Below are 17,914 nucleotides of genomic sequence, written 5' to 3' on the forward strand. Positions count from 1 at the left end.
TATCATCCAGATCTTCACCATCCACGCCTCCCACCATCATCACTGTCAGCAAAAGGACCGGAATGACTCGTTCCTTCATGGTCCTGTAAGAAAGCACAAACTAGGCCTCGGTCTTAAACTGGGTCACAGGGTTAGAAGTCCGGTATTATCCACCGGGCACTGATGCTCCCATCTAAGGCTTCCCAGGCATACAAGCCTCTGGGTTTTGATAAGGTCATAGGAACAATACCAATGGAGGGCAGCTTGCCCTACCTGTTCCTTGTTATCCCCACCAACTAGGATATCATCTATATATTGATATATGTGGACACCTGATGGTACTTCCACAGCATCAAGGAGCTTGGCTAAAGCATTGTGGGCAATAGTGGGGGAATGTGTATATAAGGCTCTTTATCAGCAGACCATTGGCAGGTATTCACCATGTGGATTGGGCGGCCTGAACCCCAAACCGCAGCTCCTAGTTTTTAGCCCTTCCAGTTCTTCTCGCAGTGCCGCGAAAGGGTTCTGTTTCTCTTCCCGAGGGGGCGGGGTTGCTGGTGCTTCCCTTTGGTCTCTAGCTTTCCCCTCCAGCAATTCGACTCCTGGATGTCTTCAGTGGACTGCCCGTGCAACACAGCTCGGGGGTGCCTCCAGTGCCAGTGCCTTCCGCCAGAGATCGTTCCTTTCGGGATCGTAGTTCCGACCTGATTGCCCGTGAGATCGAGAGCGCTCGGGGCAGGGTTTACAACCGGCTGGCCAGACCTTCCTGCTGCCCTCCGTGCCACCGCTCGGCTCTGCCCATCCCATCTCGCGCCCGTGAACTACTATGCTGTGGTGTACTTCCGCCCAAATCGTCACATGCGCAGGCAGTTTCTGGGGGTTCTGCTGGTTGCACTCGATGACCCCCAGGATTCTTTCTCTGAGGGTGAGGGACTGGACGTGTATCTTTAAAACATCCAGCAGGTCTCTAATAAAGGGTCTAAGGTGGCGGGGATCCACCAGGTCAGTCATCGGTATCCCTTGCTGCCCTCTATCATACACGGCCTGAACGCAGGCGGTTTTTTGCACTCCGTCCGTTAACTCTGACAGTCCCTTTACCTGGATAGTAACAGGTTCTCCTCTCTCCTTGGGGTCCGCACCCCCAGCCCAGTAGGCTACTCGGGACGTTATCGACTGATCACCCGCCGGTCCAGCACTCAGAAACATTCCCGGTCCCCAGTAATTTCTTGCTTCATCATCACTCAACAGTATCCGATCCTCCCCCATTAGAGAAACTCTCCACAAATACTCAGTTTCGGTTTCACCCTGCTTGTGCGAAAACTTAGCTTGTAACTCGCTGAGTTCGGGTCCTGACCAAGGGGTTGTGCAAATAGTGTTTCGGGGGCTCCCACCGTGCGGACCTGTGTGCCTTTCTGTTTTAATAAGGGGTCGCACATCCCTTTCCTCCAATTCCACCTTCAGATAATCTATTTCCCCTTGCCTTTTAGCAGAATCACTCTTTCGGTTCTGTGCTTGAATCAAGCAGGTGCCCAGGAGGGCACACACACTGCCTTTGCCGTCTCGACTACTTCCGCGGCATAGTTCTACTCTCTTCACTACCACTGCTGGGTCGGACCACTTCTCCTTCACCCATTCCAGACCTGGGGGAGAAGGGCTGCAGCCGTGCCTCCATAATAATTCCTCTATTAACGCCATCCTGCCGACTACGCCAATTTAAAATGTTACAGATGCACGACTAACCAAATCCAACAGGTGTTAAAACTCAGATTTATTCTTCAGCAAAAGTTAGTTAGAAGTCCGGTAACATTTTATAAAACCACAGGCTCAATAATGTAAAGAGAATTAATACTACACAGCTGACTTAAGAATCCCCAAGATTTAAAGTGATGGCTCAAAACGTGCGTATCACTCACCTAAAAGCTGAGGGCTCTATCCCTCGAGGGGTTACCTCGGGCGGTGCCCCGACCCAAGGGGGAGTCCCCGACTGCAGACCCTGCTGCTCCGAGGAGGACTGCCAACATGTCCTCTGGCGGGACCCTGTTTATACCCCTGTCGAATCTGACCTGTGGTCATTTAATCCCTATTAGCCAGGAGGGTCACCTCAGTGTACCTAGCGTGTCTCGATTGGCCAGTTCAAATTTCAACCTGCGGCCTCCAGGGTTTCCTTCCCCTTCTCCCTGCCTGGAGAAGTTTTGTTTCCTGCTGGCGGAATGGGGGGGGGGGGGGGGGAGTGTACTGCCACAATTCTATATAGGGCATTGTATTTTCAGTCTACTAAAGAACATTAAAATGTATGGGTACTCATAGCACAGGAATACGTTGTAGTTTCCTGACATTTAAAACTTACAAAATCACAGAATTGTTTAAGTTGGAAGGCACCTCGTGAGATTATCTAGTCCAACCCCCACTGCTCAGGCAGGGTCAACTAGAGCAGGTTGCCCCGGACCGTGTCCAGTCAGGTTTTGAGTATCTACAAGGGTGGAGACTCCACAACCTCTCTGGGCAATCTGTTCCAGTGTTTGACCACCCTCACAGTAAAAAAGTGTTTCCTTGTGTTCAGATGCAATTTCTTGTGTTTTAATTTGTGCCTATTGACTCTTGTCCTGTCACTGGGCACTACTGAGATGAGCCTGGCTCCCTGTTCTTCATTCCATCCCATCAGGTATTTATACCCAGTAATAAGATCCCCTCTGAGCCTTCTCTTCTCCAGGCTAAAGCAGCCCAGCTCTCTCAGCCTCTCTTCATATGAAAGATGCTCCAGTGCCTTAATCATCATCTTTGTGGCCCTGCGCTGCGCTTGCTCCGTAAGTCCATGTCTCTCTTGTACTGGGGAGCCTGTTGTCCTAAAAGCGGATTCGTTACCCGGTGTGCAATAGACCAATCTCACACACTTGGGAGAGATATTGCTTTATTCTGCGCAGGGTGCTCGGTGGACTTTCCACAAATCAAGCACACCAGATTCATCAGGTGTGTCCCTTTTATACAGTAACAATTGCATCTAATTTATTAAACTACTACCTAATACATATTCAAACTATCTAATGCATATGCATAGGATTACGTAACCATGACACATCAGATGCCTTCTCCGCATGTGTGGGTGTGTCGGGTGGTCTTCGGTGGTCGTTTGAGGAGGTATCCCCTCCTCGCTTTGACCGCTAAGTCGCTCTGTATTGGGTCAGTGGTTCATTTTCCTGCCAAGAGGGTTGCACCATCAATCAGGAAGAATAGAAAGGATCAGAACTGGTGCTCCAGGTGAGGCACCATTAAACGGGAAGAATAGAAAAGCTCAGAATGAGCTTGGCTAACTAACCTAATTTAATTTAAAACAGGACTTTCTAATCTACCACAGGATTTTCTGTATCTGACATCAAGCCCAGAACTGGACACAAGACTCCAGGTGTGGCCTCACTAGTGCTGAGTATAGGAGAAGGCTCTCCTTCCTCGACCTGCTGGCAAACAGCTGATAAACAGCTTTTAAGCTGTGCTCTTCTCTTGCTGCTTTTGACATCTTTCAACAATGAGCTGTATTGTTGATTTAACCTTATTAATATCTGGTAATTTTTTTCAATATTTCAAACTTAAGTGGACTTTTTGAACAGAAATTGTAAGATGTGGGTTTTATTTCATTACTGGGAGATCTAATGTCACTGTTTTAATTCTTTCTTGTGAGGGATGTGTCCTGGTTTCAGCTGGGATAGAGTTAATTGTCTTCCTAGTAGCTGGTACGGTGCTATGTTTTTGAGTTCAGTATGCGAAGAATGTTGATAACACTGATGTTTTCAGTTGTTGCTCAGTAGTGTTTAGGCTAATGTCAAGGATTTTTCAGCTTCTGATGCCCAGCCAGCAAGAAGGCTGGAGGGGCACAAGAAGTTGGGAGGGGACAGAGCCAGGGCAGCTGACCCAAAGTGGCCAACGGTGTATTCCATACCATGTGACGTCACATCTAGTATATAAACTGGGGGGAGTGGGGGTTGGGGGGATCGCCGCTCGGGGACTAACTGGGCGTCGATCGGCGGGTGGTGAGCAATTGCACTGCGCATCATTTGTACATTCCAATCCTTTTATTATTGCTGTTGTCATTTTATTAGTGTTATCATTATCATTATTATTTTCTTTTCTGTTCTATTAAACTGTTCTTATCTCAACCCACGGGTTTTACTTCTTTTCCCGATTTTCTCCCCCATCCCACTGGGTGGGGGGGAGTGAGTGAGCGGCTGCGTGGTGCTTAGTTGCTGGCTGGGGTTAAACCACAACAGTCCATTTTGGCGTCCAACATGGGCACGAAGGGCTGAGATAACGACAGATCTGACCAGAGCTTGTTATAAACAAATGTGTTACAAGCATTCATTATATTGGTCTAATAGTCGCTGGTCATTATGTTGATTTATGTGTTCTTAGAGTTGTTGCTCTGGTTTTTAAAGTTCTGTTATGTATCACCTCGCTTGCTGTATGTAGTCCCTCTTCTGCTGCTTATCATCCATGGGAGGTGGATTAAGGTTTTCGCTTTGATGTATTGTATAACACTGGTTTATGGTATGATAAAGTAATTGGTTGTGGGATTAATTTGGTATTTGCACTCAGCGTTGTAACCTTTATACTGCGGGAGCCATCTGTGGGAAACTATTAATAATTACACCATTTACCTTTCCTCCTTGGAAAGCCAGTCTATGGGTGGGATACCTTTCTTCCCCTCTCCTTTCTCCTTCAGTCCAGTTACAATGGTGTTTGAGAATTTTGAAAAATTTGAATACCCTTGGGATGTTGAGACCAGCACGGTCCTAGCCCTACTGCTAGGAATTAGCATGCTCCTGAATGTGGTTCAGCTCTTGTTTAAGGTTAAACAACTATTTAAAAAGATCACCCAGAGATCTGCCCCGAGGCTGGATAATTATGAGTGGCAGGGTGTGTGGGGTAGTGTTGCAGGGAACCAATCTGGAGACGTGAGCCGAGTAACAACAGGACACCGATACGGTTAAAGTTGTTCTCCCCTTATTGCCCAAATAGCGTGCTTATATACCTTGTCAAACTAAACATCAGCTGTCCACGCGCCATAAGCTAAAATATAATTGGTTATACTAACTCTGTGCACGCGCACAAACATAGGACACAATTGGTTATACTAACTAAAACATGCGAAACTTGTCTCAGTGTAATTGGTCAAGATAAACTGCCGAATTGAGGTTCTTCGTGCCAAGTTCCCTTTATCGTGGAATGCGCACCTGTGTTCTTCTAATTGGCATCTTTCTTTTTTTGTCTTCTTGTTTATTCTGTTCAAGGCCTTCTAAAGGCGTCTGGAATGCTCTTGCGACCGTTAGCTAAATATGTGTCCACAACAGGGTAGTATGGGCAAGTACCTAGAAAAGTGGGCACCTCCAGTGTTTTGGAAATTCACCCCTGAACAAATGCAGAATCCGGAAGAACTAGTAAAATATTTGGAAAAGGTATGCTGTCACCCAGGCAGCTCCAGAGAGATACAAATCACTGCAATGTGCTGGGCCCTGGCCCATGCCTATCGAGCCCTGTTCAACACCACTCAGTACCCTCAAGGGGAAGAGAAGGTCTCTGGACCTAACAACAAAACGATGAGCACTGCGGTCACCCAAACATCAGCAACGGGCGCTGCGGCCCCTCCAGCCCCAGCGACGATCATTGCGGCCACCCAGACCTTGGCGACAGGCACCACGACCCCTCCAGCTCTGGCGATGAGCACTGTGGCTACCCAAACCTGAGCAACAGGCACTGCAGCCCCTCCAGCCCCGGCAACGTGCACTGCTGCTACCCAAACCTTGGCGACAGACACTGCGGTTATCCAAAACCCGGCGAGCGATACTGCAACTGAACCAGTGGACCAACCTGCACCAGTATCAGTTGCCCCCATACACAAGAAGAAATATACAAAAAAAATCAGTTCGCTTAGCGAAGGATGAAGGTGAACCAGGGTCATCACGGGAACAGGAGGAAGAGGCAGAACCAGAGGTAATAACCCGGTCCCTATCCTTGAGTGAGCTGCGGGATATGCGAAAAGATTTTGGCCGCCGTATAGGTGAGCATATTATCACCTGGCTCCTCCGATGCTGGGACAATGGGGCTAATAGCTTGGAATTAGAAGGTAGGGAAGCCAAGCAGCTGGGATCGCTTGCCAGGGAAGGTGGCATTGACAAGGCAATTGGAAGAGGGACACAAGCCATCAGCCTCTGGAGGTGACTCCTGTCAAGTGTGAAGGAAAGGTGCCCCTTTAAGGAAGATGTTATATGTCAATCAAGCAAGTGGACCACCATGGAAAGAGGTATCCAATATCTGAGGGAATTAGCTGTGCTAGAGACGATTCATCATGACCCGGACAACCCACAATTACCCAAAGATCCAGACGAAGTCCAATGCACACGACCCATGTGGCGGAAGTTTGTACGGAGCGCACCATCGTCCTATGCCAACTCACTGGCAATAATGACCTGGAAAGATGAAGAGGCACCGACAGTGGATGAAGTGGGTCGCCAACTCCAGCAATACGAAGAAAATCTCTCCTCCTCCCTACAAGCCTGCATTTCGGCTGTGGAGAAGCTGTCTCAGGATGTCCAGCAATTCAAAGAAGATATGTCCTATTGCCCACCTGTAAGCACCAATGTCTCAGCTATTAGGCGTGAGCGCTCCTCTGCCCAAGAGAGAGAATATAGAAGGTACACACTGCGAGGTGCCCTGTGGTTTTACCTATGTGATCATGGAGAGGACATGAGGAAATGGGATGGAAAACCTACCTCGGTCCTAGATGCACGGGTACGTGAACTGCGAGGAAAAACCACCACAAAAGGGGATTCTACCAGGGAAAATGCCACTCCAGTTTCCAAACAGAGTAGAAGGGCTGATCTTATTTCTGATCCTCTTGAAGGGACTTCTGAGCCAATTTTACGAGAAGTGAATACTGGATACTCTGACCAGAATGAGAGGGGCCCTGCCTCCAGCCAGGTGGAGGAAAGGGATAACCGGGTCTATTGGACTGTGTGGATTCGATGGCCTGGCACGTTAGACCCACAGGAGTATAAGGCTCTAGTAGACACCGGCGCACAGTGCACTCTAATGCCATCAAGTTATAAAGGGGCAGAACCCATTTGTATTTCTGGTGTGACAGAGGGATCCCAAGAGTTAACTGTATTGGAAGCTGAAGTAAGCCTAAGTGGGAATGAATGGCAGAAACACCCCATTGGGACTAGTCCAGAGGCTCCGTGCATCCTTGGCATAGACTATCTCAGGAGAGTGTATTTTAAGGACCCAAAGGGGTATTGATGGGCTTTTGGTATAGCTGCCTTGGAGACGGAGGGCACTGAACAGCTGTCTACCCTGCCTGGTCTCTCTCAAGACCCTTCGGTTGTGGGGTTGCTGAGGGTTGAAGAACAACAAGTGCCAATTGCTACCACGACGGTGCACCGGTGGAATATCGCACCAACCGAGACTCCCTGATTCCCATCCACAAGTTGATTCGTCAACTGGAGAGCCAAGGAGTGATCAGCAAAACTCGCTCACCCTTTAATAGTCCCATATGGCCAGTGCGAAAGTCTAATGGGGAGTGGAGACTAACAGTAGACTATCGTGGCCTGAATGAAGTTACGCCACTGCTGAGTGCGGCCGTTTTGGATATGCTAGAACTTCAATACAAACTAGAGTCAAAGGCAGCCAAGTGGTATGCCACAGTTGACATTGCTAATGCATTTTTCTCAATCCCTCTGGCAGCAGTGTCATCCACAATTTGCTTTTATTTGGAGGGGCGTCCAGTACACTTGGAATCGATTGCCCCAGGGGTGGAAACACAGCCCCACCATTTGCCATGGACTAATCCAGACTGCACTGGAAAAAGGTGAAGCTCCGGAACACCTGCAATACATTGATGACATCATCGTATGGGGCAACACAGCAGCAGAATTTTTTAAGAAAGGGAAGAAAATAATCCAAATCCTTCTGAAAGCCGGTTTTGCCATAAAAGAAAGTAAGGTCAAGGGACCTGCACAGGAGATCCAGTTCTTAGGAATAAAATGGCAAGACGGGCATCGTCAGATCCCTATGGATGTGATCAACAAAATAGCAGCTATGTCCCCACCGACTAATAAAAAGGAAACGCAGGCCTTCTTGGGCGTTGTGGGTTTTTGGAGAATGCATATTCCAAATTACAGTCTGATTGTAAGCCCTCTCTATCAAGTGACCTGGAAGAAGAATGATTTTAAATGGGGCCCTGAGCAACAACAAGCCTTTGAACAAATTAAGCGGGAGATTGTTCATGCAGTAGCCCTTGCCCAGTCCGGGCAGGACGAGATGTTAAAAATGTGCTCTATACTGCAGCCGGGGAGAATGGCCCTACCTGGAACCTCTGGCAGAAAGCACCAGGGGAGACCCGAGGCCGACCCCTGGGGTTTTGGAGTTGGGGATACAGAGGATCTGAGGCTTGCTATACTCCAACTGAAAAAGAGATATTGGCAGCATATGAAGGAGTTCGAGCTGCCTCAGAAGTGGTTGGTACTGAAACACAGCTCCTCTTGGCACCCCGACTGCCGGTGCTGGGCTGGATGTTCAAAGGGAGGGTCTCCTCTACACATCATGCAACTGATGCCACATGGAGTAAGTGGGTTGCACTGATCACACAATGGGCTAGCATAGGAAACCCTGATCGCCCAGGAATTTTGGAAGTAATCATGGACTTGCCAGAAGGCAAAGATTTTGGAATGTCACCAGAGGAGCAGGTGACACGTGCTGAAGAGGCCCCACTGTATAATAAACTGCCAGAAAATGAGAGGCAGTATGCCCTGTTCACTGATGGGTCCTGTCGCATTGTGGGAAAACATCAGAGGTGGAAGGCTGCTGTATGGAGTCCTATACGACAAGACGCAGAAACTGCTGAAGGAGAAGGTGAATCGAGTCAATTTGCAGAGGTGAAAGCCATCCAGCTAGCATTAGACATTGCTGAAAGAGAGAAGTGGCCAGTGCTCTATCTCTATACTGACTCATGGATGGTGGCAAATGCCCTGTGGGGGTGATTACAGCAATGGAAGCAGAGCAACTGGCGGCGCAGAGTAAACCCATCTGGGCTGCTGCACTGTGGCAAGATATTGCTGTTCGGCTAGAGAAGCTAGTGGTAAAAGTACGTCACGTAGATGCTGACATACCCAAGACTCAGGCCACTGAAGAACATCAAAACAACCAGCAGGTGGATCAGGCCGCCAAGATTGAAGTGTCTCAGGTGGACCTGGACTTGCAATGTAGGGGTGAGCTATTTATGGCTCAGTGGGCCCATGATGCTTCAGGCCATCAGGGAAGAGATGCAACATATAGATGGGCTCGCGATCGAGGGGTGGACTTGACCATGGACACTATTGCACAGGTTATCCATGAATGTGAAACATGTGCTGCAATTAAGCAAGCCAAGCGGCTAAAACCCCTGTGGTATGGAGGGCGATGGATGAAATATAAATATGGGGACACCTGGCAGATTGACTATATCACAATCCCACAAACCCGCCAAGGCAAGTGCCATGTGCTTACAATGGTGGAAACTACCACTGGATGGCTGGAAACATATCCTGTGCCCCATGCCACTGCCCAGAACACTATCCTGGGCCTTGAAGAGCAAGTTTTATGGCGACATGGCACCCCAGAAAGAATCGAGTCGGACAACGGGACTCACTTCCTAAACAACCTCATAGACACCTGGGCCAAAGAGCATGGCATTGAGTGGGTATATCACATCCACTATCACACACCAGCCTCCGGAAAAATCGAACGATACAATGGACTGCTGAAAACTACATTGAGAGCAATGGGGGGGTGGGACTTTCAAACATTGGGATACACATTTAGCAAAAGCCACCTGGTTAGTCAACACCAGAGGATCTGCCAGTCGGGGTGGCCCTGCCCAGTCAGAACTTTTACATACTGTAGAAGGGGATAAAGTCCCTGTAGTGCACATAAAAAATATGTTAGGGAAGACAGTCTGGGTTACTCCTGCCTCAGGCAAAGGTAAACCCATTCGTGGGATTGCTTTTGCTCAAGGACGTGGGTGCACTTGGTGGGTGATGCAGAAGAATGGGGAAGTTCGATGTGTACCTCAAGGAGATTTGATTTTGGGAGAGAATAGCCAGTGAATTGGGCTGTATGATGTTAACTGCTAAATAACCTGCCCATGTATGTCATTGTATCTATAGTGGCTATATGCCATATCAAGGGTATTACGGTAAGAATTACCCAAATGACTGAAGGATGGACTTTGAAACCGAGCCAAGAGCAACAGTGATGGAACTTGAACTGGTGCCCAGCAATTTCCTCAAGATCAACATCTTTGACCTGCAGACCAAGGGCGTGGGTTGCACCAAATGTACCAGCCGCAAGCTCCAGAGGCAACATGCAACAATCCAACACCTCACACCATCTCTCCTATCCTGAAGGACTGTTACAACAGATGGAGCCCCATAGTCATGGACTAAATAAAATTGATGGACACATTAAAGGGATGGCCCATAGACTAAGGGAATGCTCTTTGTGTCGGGGGGTGTCCATATACATATATATATATATATAAAAAAAACCAACCAAACAAGGAAAGTGGTGGTGATTAATTGGAAAATGTAGGATCTGGGCATGATGTAGATGGTATAGAATAAGGGGTGGATAATGTCCTGGGTTCAGCTGGGATAGAATTAATTTTCACAGGAACCTGGGAGGGGGCACAGCCGGGGCAGCTGACCTGAACTAGCCAAGGAGCTATTCCATACCATGTGACATCATGCTCAGTATATAAATGGGGAGCGGGCTGGGGAGGTCTCTCGGCTTTCGGTGGGGGAAGTGGCGGAGCGTCGGGTTCCGGGTGGTGAGCAGTTGCACTGTGCATCACTCGTTTTGTATATTCTTTTATCAGTACCGTTGTTGTTGCTGTAACTTCTGTTTTTGTGTTGTCCCAGTAAATTGTCCTTATCTCAGTCCTCGAGGTTCCGTTTTTTTTTTCTTTTCTCCTTTCTGATTCTCCTCCCCATGCCACCGGAGGGGGGCGCGGGGAGGAGTGAGCGAGCGGCTGCGTGGTCCTTTGTTACCGGCTGGGCTGAAACCACGACAGGGTGTTACGTGCCCATGGTGCAATTTGGAAAGAACGAGGACTGCTTACAGCACAAGGAAGCCGTAAAATTTCCAGAAAAAGTGGCTGTAATGCATTGCAGAGGACAGCAAAAAGGTAACACTGAACTGGAAATTGGAAATAAATTGGCAGACTGTGAAGCCAAACAGGCTGCAGAACGAGCTGAAGCTAGGACACTGACTTTGATTCCAGACGGTGAACTCCAAACTCTAAATTTAGAATCAGAATCTGTGAACTATTCTAAAGAAGATAGGGATTTGATTAACAGTTTAGGAGGAAAAGAACAGACAGATGGGTGGGTATATACGCCTGATGGACGTATTGTAATACCCTTTAGTATTTTATGGAAACTAATTATGGAGGAACGTAATAAAACTCATTGGGGAGCTGATGCTCTATATAAATATTTGAATGAAAGGTTGATAGGTCGTAACCTATACACGACAGTTAAACAAGTCACCCAGCAATGTGAAATTTGCTTAAGGAATAATCCTAACACAACAAATAGAACAAGAATTGGGACAATTGGAAAAGGTAGCATCCCAGGACAACAATGGCAAGTGGATTTTTCTGAACTCCCAAGAAAAGGGGGGTATCGGTATTTGTTGGTACTAACAGATACTTTTTCAGGTTGGCCAGAAGCTTTCCCCTGCAGAACAAACAAAGCAAGAGAAGTCACACGAGTGTTGTTAAACGACATAATACCTCGATTTGGAATACCGGCGGTAATATCGTCGGATAGAGGTACTCATTTTTGTGCACAAGTAGTGCAACAGGTCAGTAAAATACTAAAAATTAATTGGCAATTACACACTCCTCATCGACCACAGGCAAGTGGACAAGTTGAAAAGATGAATCACCTGATAAAACAACAATTGGCTAAAATTTGTCAGGAGGTCAACATATATTGGTACCAAGCACTTCCTCATGCTTTGCTTAGAATAAGAGTTAAACCCAGATCTAAGGAAAATTTAAGTCCGTTTGAGATTTTGTATGGTAGACCTTATCAGTCCCAATACCAAGGGGAAGATTTGAACCAATTGGGCGAAGGATATTTACAGAAATACATGATAGCATTAGGAAATCAATTAAGTGAAATTAACAAAATAGTTTTGGGAACTAGGGTTAAGGGCTTAGATCAGCCAATTCACCCTTTTAAACCAGGAGATTGGGTATATATTAAAGCTTTTTCAGGTCAACCGCTGGAGGAGAAGTGGCATGGACCATACCAGGTGTTACTGACGACCTTCACTGCAATCAAAATCGGAGAACAACCTGCCTGGATCCATTACTCCCGAGTGAAGAAGTCGCCAGAAAAGCAATGGATGTCGGAACCCGTGGGACCGACAAAGCTAAAACTTCTTCGACGTTAATCGTTGTGACCTTGATAAGTATAATAATGCTTGTAAATGCTTTCACTCCTAGTTGACCAATCAAAAACCAAGGGCAGAGATCTGCTAATATTTGGGGGTGGAAAAATGACACTCGTCCTCGACAGCAAGATAATTTCAGCTGTCCACCTAACCAACCTTGTAAAATTGTAAGATTGAAATTTGGGATTAACTGTACTATGTATTCTCCCATCGGAACTAATAATCAAACGGGATTTCAAGGTCGGGTTATGGTACTATGTGCACAATGGACTAATTTGACGATTGAAACTAATGTTAGTGTAAAATGTTGCTTAAATTTGGGAATAGGAACCTTACAACAAATATGGAATTGCCCTAAGGGAAATGATTCCTTCCAAATTAAGGGAAACAGTACTCTTCAACTAAGCTATAATGCTACCTGGGATTCGATAGTGTGTGGAAATGCATCGGAAATTAAAAATTCCAGTGCCTGGGGAGACATGGTGACTATGTTAAATCCCAAACCTATTGGCAGGACAGAACAAATTCAAAGATTGCCTTCAACTTGTATCAATGTGGCACAACAATGACAGAAACATATTTTACAATTTAATATCACATTCCCTAAAACACCATCCTGTAGAGTTAAAAGGGCATAGTATGATACTCTTCTGGGAGGTGTTGGAACGGGTGTTGGATTGTTGAATTCGGTAGATTCAGAGACGATTAGAAATAAAATTAGTCGAACTGGACGTGATGTAGGACAATCCATCCGAATACAGGCCAATTGGATGCCTACAACTTTAATCCCACAATTCTTGACCCTAAATTATGATGACAGGTTTTTGCAATTGTTTAACCGGACTGTAATTACCTCTACGCAAATTGACAAAAATATTTCTAGTCTGTTTAATTGGACAGTCTGTACTATGCAGACCATATACCAAATTCAACAGAAAGATAGGGTACAATCGTATCTGATGAGCAACAATGAGTGGATGTGGAGGCAATTATTTGGAAAATGGATTAATCAGGACCATTGGCTCAAACCCTACCCACAATATGTAAAATGCGTAGATGATTGGTGCATAGGAAAAGTCATTTATTACAATGATGTGACCAAACCTGAAATAATGTGTAGATTTATAAACCTGCCCTCACTGTTCTTGCATGAATATTGGATTCCCCAATTTCAAGGAAATTTTATAGACACGCAAAATAAGACACACGACTTAACTCTGTGTGAGTCTACCATAGATGGAATGGTTTGTAGTCAACAGTCTACACAACGGGAACCTTGCTTTTTGGAACAAACAATTAATGCATGCAAATGGACAATCTTGCCAATCACGGAATTGGAAATGTTTATTGAGGTTAATGCCAGGCATGTGTGCCTTGTAACAAATGATAAAAGAAGTGTAAAGGAATTTGGACTGCAAACACTGTTTGTAGGATGTCTAAGAAAACTGACCCATCTGTTTTGGAAAAACGCTACTTATACTTTCTTTGCTACGACAGAAGAACAACTAGCTTTATTTTGGCATTATGAATCCCTGAATGTAAGTACAGTCGGGATCTCATTCGAAAAGCTAAACCAAATTTTGAATCAAACAAACCAGTTTAAAGATTATGTACAAAAACAAAATAAGACTTTACATGAATCCTTAGTGAAAACTATCATAACGCAAAATGAATTAAAAGAAATTTCTGGGCAAATTGAATCAGAAACAGCTCATCATTGGTGGGATATTTTTGTAGGTTACTCACTCTCCATCAGCCACAAAGGTACTAGATGTATTGATCCATCCTTTACTTGTGTTATTAATAATTATTATAGTCCTGACAATAGTGAATTTTATCTTCTGGTACAAATTAAGAACCTTGACTAAAAGGATTTGGGCATTACCCGCAATAGTCAAACATGAACAATATGAACTTTTGCGAAAGAATTCGCAAGCATATTGAAAAGGGGGGGAAATTGAAAGCAAGCTGCTGAATCTTGTATAATGTAATTAAGTTTCTCTTGAAGTTTACTTTGAAAAATCACTCCCAAGACCCTTTGACCTATGTACTAATACTAATCAATAATCTATTGTTTAAAAGTAGAATGTTTAGATTATACTATAACGAAAAACTAATTAGGTTTTGTAATTGATCAAACTGTGTAGAAGGTATACAATGAGTAATTACAAACAGGATGTTCTCATGATATGGGGAACCAAAACCCACAGATGTGCAAACAGATAAGTCAACCATAAAAAGAACAAAGAGAAGTAAAACCTTGATGTAAGCAGTAATGAACAACGCATGCGTCAAGAGCTGCCAACAAGAAAAGTTCAACTAAAGGACAAGCGCTGAAGATGATACGACCACCAGATGAAGTAAACGACCACCGGAGAGGCTGTGATTTTTCGAAGAGGACACTAGATGGCAGCAAAGACCATGAAATAAAAGACTGTGACATGACATCATTTCTTGGAATAGGCGGGTTTATGTAAAATATTTCCAGGAAAATAACATGAATATGTAACAACTTTGTAAATATAACTTGTTTGAAATCATCGTTTCGTTGGAGCACTTGTGGTGGACCAATCCCCAGTGCTGCCCAGCGCTGCTAATAAAGAATACCTGCTTAACAGTATCATCAAAGTGCTGTTGAGTCACGTTTCTTCGTCTCAGGGACATAGCCAGGACAGCTGACCCCAACTGACCGAAGAGATATTCCATACCATATGACGTCATGCTCAGCAATAAAAGCTAAGAGAAAGGAGGAGGGGAGGGGACATTCGTTATTTAAGGCGTTTGTCTTCCAGAGCAACCACTACGTGTACTGAGGCCCTACTTCCCAGGAAGTGGCTGGACATCGCCTGCTGATGGGAAGCTGAGAATAAATCTTTTTGTTTTCATTTGCTTCCACATGCGGCCTTTGCTTTTTCTTCATTAAACTGCCTTTATCTCGATCCACGAGTTTTTTTCATCTTATTTTCTCCCCCTCTGTCCTGATGAGGAGGGGGAGAGACAGAGTAACTTGGTGGGCACCTGGCAGCCAGCCAAGGTCAACCCACCACACTACCTGTGGGAAAATAACGGAAGATTGGCGAGGAGGATTGTAAACACGCTCAAGTGACTTGCAGCTGGGGTGTAGAGAAACACATATATCATACTAATCGTTGTTTAGTCTCGTGTGCTTGACAAGTAGAACATCTGTGTTTAGATAACACAGGCCTGTCATAGACTCAGAGGCACCCTGTCAAACATGCTTGAGATTCCTGCCCTGCTGTGGGAAAGATCAAAGCGCTGTGGGAAAGATCAAAGCACAGTGGTAAAATACACCTGCACAAATCCTTGAAAAGCAGGTGAAAACAGCAGGTTCGGAGATCCTCAAGCAAGGACCAAGCTCTGTGGTGGCTGTGTTCGCGCTCGTGTGCCTCCGCCCAGGTGCTGCTTTGGGGATCCCCTGGTTGGTGAGGTAACGAAAATAAATTTACTCTTTGCATTTCATCTGTGGTCTTGTGGTTGTTCCTGCGTCCTGCCTGTGTCGGCTCACACACTACCATTGTGAAATTGTTCTTTAAACACACGATGCTTAAATTTCTGGGTACCCTAAAGAAACATATGAGTGAGAAGGATGTATTTATACACTCACTGACTTTTCAGAACAGAAAGGCACAGGCTCTCTCTTGATTGAATGGCTTTATTGCCATTTCCCAATATGCTTATTAGATTATGACTATTTTCCCTATGGCACAGAGCAGAACAGATGAAGTATGAAAAAGTGATGTAACTTCATACTAAGAAAGGGATTCATCCACCCTGCCCTTAAAGTAACAGAACTATGTCTATTCACTTGAATGGACTTTGGATGAGGACCTTTTAAAAAAAGAATTCTTGACTGAAATAATAAGTAATTTTAAAACCAAAAAGACATTTGTCTGTGAAGAACAAAGCAAGCAAGAAACCCTTTTCTTCAAAGGAGTATTCTACTCAAGGGAGTAAATCACTCACTGTTAATTCTACATATGTGATCATGTACTGGCTCCCTTTTCCAGACACTGCCACTTCTTCATTCTGAATAGTGCTTTCTTGTGTGAACAGTCCTTCTGTATTGGAAATAGCAGTATCTGACACATATTTTGTAAGAAGATTTCTTTGAGATAAATGGTGATATCAGTTGTGGTATTAGCACCATTCTATTACTAGTAAATTATAAGTATCTTGTTTCACATGAAATTTAAGAGAATATCTTGCTGATCTCACATTTTTCTTCATGTTTGTGGTAGGTTGATCATGGCTGGCTGCCAGACCCCCACCCAGCCGCTCTTTCATGCCCCCTCCTCAGCAGGACAGGGGGAGAAAATAAAATGGAAAAGCTCATGGGTTGAGATAAAGACAGGGAGATCACTCACAATTTACTGTCATGGGCAAAAACAGACTTGACTTGGGGAAGATTAATTTAATTTATTGCCAATTAAAATAGGGATGGATGGGGAGAAAGACAAAAACTAAATACACCTTCCCCCCCCCACCTGAACCCCTTCTTCCCAGGCTCAACTTCAACTCCTTCATTCCTGACTCCTCTACCTCCTCCTCCCCCACCCACCCCAAGCAGTGCAAGGGGGATTAGGGAGTGGAGGGTTGCGGTTAGTTCGTAACAGTTCGTCTCTGCTGCTCCTTCCTCCTCACGCTTTTCCCCTGGGTCCTGTGCCCAGGGTTCAGTCCTTCAGAATAAACCTGCTCCAGCGTGGGTCCTCCACTGGCCGCAGTTCCTGTCAGGAAATATCCACATACTCTGGCATGGGGTTCTCCACTGGCTGCAGTGTGGATATCTGCTCCAGTGTGGTCCGCTCCACAGGCTGCAGGGGCAATACCTGTTCCACTGTGGTCTCTTCCACAGGCTGCAGGAGAATCTCTTGGCAAGGGCAATGTGCTCATGAAGCTCAGGGAAGAATGTAGGGAGTGACTGACCACAGTTGTTGCAAAGGAAGCTGAACTTATCTCAACACAAAGTGGCCTTTGTTCTAGATGAACAACTACATCAGCTGAGTGAATCAACTGGCTGTGTAACTGTCCCCAAGTTAATCAGAAGAATGGAAATATATGTCTTCCCTGAGTTAGCAAGACCAGCGGGGGGGGGGGGGGGGGGGGGAGATATACATGGTTCAACCCAACATAGAGTATAAAAAATGAACAACAAACAAAAATAACTTTGAAGGAAACAGGCTTGAGCTGGTTTCAACCCACATATATCTTCCCAGCAATTGGGGATGCCCGGCATTGTGACGGTGAGCATATTATAGAGACAAGTCCCAAACTAGAATCGATGGGGGAAAGGGACACCAACAGGATTGCAGTAGGTAAGCCAAGGGTTGGCATGGCATCAGCCTGAAGAAGAGAAGGCTTTGGGGGGGACCTAACAGTAGTCTTCCAGTACCTACAAGGAGGCTATCAAGAAGGCGGAGCCAGGCTCTTCACA

This window comes from Harpia harpyja, chromosome W (genome assembly GCF_026419915.1).
Source record: "Harpia harpyja isolate bHarHar1 chromosome W, bHarHar1 primary haplotype, whole genome shotgun sequence".
Classification (NCBI taxonomy): Eukaryota; Metazoa; Chordata; class Aves; order Accipitriformes; family Accipitridae; genus Harpia; species Harpia harpyja.